Raw genomic sequence first — 5,591 nt, forward strand, 5'->3', positions numbered from 1 at the left:
AAGTAACAGAACTATCGAAGAAACTGCCTACACTACGCTTGTCCGTCCTCTTTCGGAGTACTCCAGCGCGATGTGGGATACCTACCAGGTAGAATTAACGGAGTAAGTGGAGAAAGTTCAAAGAAGGGCAGCACGTATTATCGAGAAATAGGGGAGACAGTGACACTAATATAATACAGAATTTGTGGTGCAAATCATTAAAAAAAATAAAGGCTTTTTCGTTGAGGCAGGATTTCAATCTCTAACTTTCTCCTTCGAATGCGAAAATATTTTGTTGACGCCAACCTACATAGAGAGAAACGAACATCGTAATAAAATAGGGGAAGTCAGAGCTCGCAAGGAAAGATACAGATGTTCGTTTTTTCCGCGCGCTGTTCGGGAGTGGAATAAGAGAGATTTAGTGTGAGGGTTTTTCGATGAAACCTTTGCCATGCAATTAAGTGTAATTTGCAGAGTAACCATGTAGGTGTAGATGTGTAGGATCGCGACCAGCACTTGGGGCACTATTCCACAACGGCGATTTTCGACAAACGTGCTGCCCCATACAAATTCGTTATTCTCCGATGGAAGTCTACTGATGTCTGTGCTTCGACAGACAAGAAAAGTGTTGTGGCGTAACAAGACAGCCACGCCACTCGGAAGTAGCCGAAAGGCACGCGTTAACTCACGCAGGCTAGAGATAGGTCTGAAACAGGATACGTAGTGAATGCTATAAAGAAAAGTACGTAGCTTCTGGAATACTTAACTTTAATCCATCATTGTTGTACATCGCTATTGACGATACAAGTGAGACTCTGTAGATACATGCAATGTTACTAATGGCGCCTTGCTAGGTCGTAGCCATTGACTTAGCTCAAGGCTATTCTATCTGCTCTGCAAATGAGCGAGGCTTCGTCAGTGTGCATCGCTAGCTACGTCGTCCGTACAACTGGGGCGAGTGCTAGTAAGTCTCTCAAGACCTGCCGTGTGGTGGCGCTCGGTCTGCGATCACTGACAGTGGCCACACGCGAGTCCGATATGTACTAATGGACCGCGGCCGATTTAAAGCTACCACCTAGCAAGTGTGGTGTCTGGCGGTGACACCACAAAAAGAATAACAGCAGTTTGGTCCTGTTTGGACGGGTTTGGTATAAACGTCGATATAGTTCACGTTTGCGCACTAATCGCAGGCACTTATGAAAGACCTGAATGCTATACTAACCCCTTGCGCACATGTCACTGCATATATAGCAGCAACGAGTCCCGTTACGTTGGATATACGCTGCAGCCACGCCCTCAAGAAGGGAACTTGTCGATCGCCCTTACGTTTAATGTTCGATCTGCGTCACTGCTGTGTGAACGTTCCAGGTGCTATGGTGCTTTGCTTCTGATTTTAAGAATTTAAATACTTGATTTTGCACAGCAGAGTCAACCAAATATTTTCCTCGTGTTAGTACTGAAATTTTTAAGGATTCTAGGAAATATTTGCCTGCTGTTTATCTTTCACAGGGCTCGTTGCTGCTGTGTGTCCGTGCCATACATAGTGGAATCAGAAAACAAGAAGAATTTTTTAATTTCGCTGGCTTTATACATCCGATTTAAAAAATAAATAAATGAATAATTTGTCTTGTATATTGATTTGCATTTTCAGCTATTTGAAATATTTAGTTTCTTGTTGACAGTTGGTAAGGTTACACGTATTTTAGACTGCTCGGGGAACTTTTCCGTTTGAGAAAGATGGATTAAATTTTGGTTGGAAAGTGGGATAAAGTGTAGTACCTCTTTCGAAATGTTGACTGTGGCTTTTGACGGTTGTAATAGGGGTAAGAGAAGAGTTTACGAGTGGTATAAACGTTTCGAAGAAGACGACGACAGGCTTGGACGCCCTAGCACAGCAATTGCTGACGACAGTATAGAAACTGGTTCTTAGAAAATCGCTGAATCACCATCACAGAGGTTGCTGCTGTTGTAGGAATATCCTTTGGCTCGGATGTTTTGGCATGAAACGTGCGACAGTAAAGTTTTTCCAGTGTTGAATTTCGACAAAGAAACGACGTCGCATAGATTTCGCCCAGGAATTGCTAAATGAAGCCGATAGCTTCTAAAAAGATTATAACAGATGGCGAAATAAAGGTAAAAGGGCATGACGGCGAAATCGACGTCCATTCGCCCAAATGGAAACCGCCCGAAAAGCCAAGACCGAAAAAAAATTCAGTTAGTTCGATCACATGTGAAAGCACTTCTCATTATTTTCTTCGATTGCAGTGGGATAGTGCATCATGCATTCCTGCCTTATGGTCGTTAGGTCAATAAGGAATACTAGCTAGAACGTATGTGCCGTTTGTGTGAAGTTATCCGAAGAAAACGACCAGAATTGTGGCAAACACCACTTCTAAAAATTGCATCACGGAAATGCTACCGCTCTCAACTAAATACTAGTTCCTGATTTTTCCTGGCTAAAATTAGAGGAATATTGAATGCAGTTTAACAAGAAGAAAACGAAAAGCACGGTAATTGGAGGAAAGGGGAGGAAAAGCCATATGAAAATAGGGGGAGAGGGAATAGAGCAAGTGAATAACTTCAATTTCTTGGGAAGTGTAATAATGGATGATAGGTATTGCTCAACAGAGATTAGGAAAAGAATTGTAATGGTAAAAGAAGGGTTGAAGAGGAAACAGAAACCACTAAACAAAGATCTGAGGATAAGACTTGCCATGTTTTACATCTGGAGCGTAACACTGTGTGGTGTGGAGAACTGGACATTGAGGAAGGAAGGTGCGGCTGGTCCCGGCGGAGGTTCGAGTCCTCCCTCGGGCATGGGTGTGTGTGTGTTTGTCCTTAGGATAATTTAGGTTAAGTAGTGTGTAAGCTTAGGGACTGATGATCTTAGCAGTTACGTCCCATAAGATTTCACACACATTTGAACATTTTTGAGGAAGGAAGATGAAAGGAGATTGGAGGCACTAGAGATGTGGATATGGAGAAGAACGCAAGAAGTGACATGAGAAGACCGAGTAAGTAATGAAGAAGTATTAAGAAGAGTTGGAGAGGAAATAAACATGCCGAAAGTCATTAGAAGGAGGAAACGGAACTGGATTGGATATTGTTTGAGGTGGTGGTTGTTGGGATGTTTATGGGGGACTAAACAGCTAAGGTCATCAGTCCCCCATATTGTTTGAGGACGAACTGTTTATTGAAGGACGGAATAGAAGGAATGGTGGAGGGAGAAAGGGGAAGAGGAAAAAGAAGAAATCAAATACTGGACAATGTCCAAGGAGACAAATATTCAGAAATGAAAAGACTGGCTATGGACAGGCAAAAGTGGAAGAGGCTTAGCCCATGACAAGACCTGCCATAAGGCAGAATACCCACTACTACTACTACTACTACTACTACTATTAAACCCCGTATACATGGACCCCAGTGACTTCTTTCTATTCCCAACCCTGAAGAGAACCACGAAAGGAGGTCGTTTTGCCACCACCGATGAGATAAAAACAGGATTGCTTAATGAGCTGAACACCACAACGAAAAGTGAGTACCAGAAATGATTCCAGGTTTGTAAAAAAGCGCTGGCACAAGGGTGTTAAATCTGAGGGAGATTACTTTCAAGGGGTCAAAGTCGAAGTTGACGAATAAAGATTCTATAAGAAAAGCAAAACTTTCTGTTACTTTTGATCACACCTCGTATTTCTCTAATCCGAAGCAGTAGGTGTGAAAAAAGCTTCACCAATTTCAGACCCTGAAAAATGTTTCTATAGAGAACCATATAAATACAGGTATGAGCATACTTATACATTAGCAGCTATGTTCAAAGTTTTACTTATAGAAGGGAGGTGTGTGGTAAAAGTAGTGCATATCTTGTCATTATTGTTCACAACGTTGTTCTTGTTCACTATCACTAGTCGATAGAAAAACGTTAATCGAAAAAATTGGAAAATATTGGAACCTTCACTCAAATAACAAAGGGTGGAATTGGATTCCGAATTTCACTCTTTACTTCTCTGCCTTATGAACACATGTCACCTCCTACAGTTAACGATTTGCTTTGAAATAGCAACTCTACATGTAAAATATTTAAATGCTTCACTTTCCATAACTGGTAAAATATTTTACCCTTTGGCCTGTCTCAAGGTGACACAATGGCAGACTGCACGATCTACGTAATCCACTAGGCAGGTATCCTATGTTTATAACTAAAAGCTAATAACTGACGTTTAAATTCCCAATCGGCACTTCATTTGATGTACATGTTTTAGAGCATCGTTCAAAGGCATGCCAAATGTTCCTCTGATTTATTTTACTTCTCGCGTTGAAACAAATTATTCTAGTAAACTTTGGCCGTTTTTTTTCAGTTTTCTCCTTCACTAGCTATTTTCTGAGGGAAAGGGCAGAATAACAATAGTCAGAAAATGGATAAAGAAGAATGAAGTGAATATGAATGAGATGAGAAAGAAGGACAAGTAATCACGGTAGCTGTTGAAGTGTTTAAAGGACGAAAGTGTAATGCAGGATACGTTTAAACGTAAGTTCGACGGCTTTTCCAACAATACGCGCAGATTTTGTCCTTGAACCACATCGGTTTTAATTACACAAATGTATAACAGCTGATAACGTCAGTACAATAGTTGTATTAATTTCACGTCTGTTTGTTCATCTGTCGTGATATTTGAGTATTTGTTACATTTATTTTCACTTTGAGTTATGTAAGTAACTGAGTTAGATAGGACACTAATCTAATCCGCGAGATAAAAAACGATAACATTTGTATTTCGTTATCACAAGACACGATGACTTCTCTTGTACCGCCAGAGAGTGTACTACACGCATCGCCTCGGTAGCGCAGTAGGCAGCGCGTAAATCTCATAATCTTAAGGTCGTGAGTTCGATCCTCACCCGGGGCATGTATTTTCTTCGTACAAATTGTGAACCGTTTGGTTGTAGGAAACATCAGGATTTATTGTCATACGTAACTAGGACGATATTACGTCTGGCAATAAGAAATCAAGACAAGCGGAAGATTTGATCTTCTGCTTTTATTCATGTCAAACGTAAATAAGTTAGCAAACACATAACCTTCACAGCTAAATCATAGTTCAGAGCAACTTCTGGCTTTGATCTGCTGCAGTTTGGCAATGTATCATTACATTGCGTGTTAAAGTGGAAATATTTGTAAGAGCTTTCATCTTTTTCAGTAGTATGTGCAGATTTTGTCCTTGAACCACATCCGTTTACATTTACTTTCGTGAGATATTTAAAATGCTAAACCATTAGTAGATTAAAGTTATGTGATTACGTACAACAGAAAAGTTCTGTCATTACGTACGAGAGAAATCACCCCACAGCACCGTGTTTAGGTACAAACTAACCACATTTATACTCGATAATTTTGAGAGGCTTTTAGGAGTGATTATTCACCGTCTGAAGTTTAGTTGCAAAAGCTATGTATGCCTATTTCGGGTAGCGGGGATTTTATGTAAGTACCTGTGCCACTGTAATTAAATCTTTTGCTTACTTCGTCGTCAGACAGCGTTTTCAGTTTGGTTGTTGTATCACGAATATTCATATGAAAGAGCATAGCTTTAAAACTAAGGGCTTACAGTGTTAACTAA

General features: G+C 40.5%; 1 non-coding gene across 1 annotated transcript; it reads left to right on the forward strand.

Annotated features, from left to right (window-relative positions):
- The first annotated feature begins 4,810 nt into the window (after positions 1–4,810).
- Positions 4,811–4,883, forward strand: Trnam-cau. The gene has a single exon. It is a non-coding gene; the product is annotated as a tRNA-Met (tRNA).
- Positions 4,884–5,591: the final 708 nt, after the last annotated feature.

The sequence above is a fragment of the Schistocerca americana genome, chromosome 1, assembly GCF_021461395.2.
Source record: "Schistocerca americana isolate TAMUIC-IGC-003095 chromosome 1, iqSchAmer2.1, whole genome shotgun sequence".
Classification (NCBI taxonomy): Eukaryota; Metazoa; Arthropoda; class Insecta; order Orthoptera; family Acrididae; genus Schistocerca; species Schistocerca americana.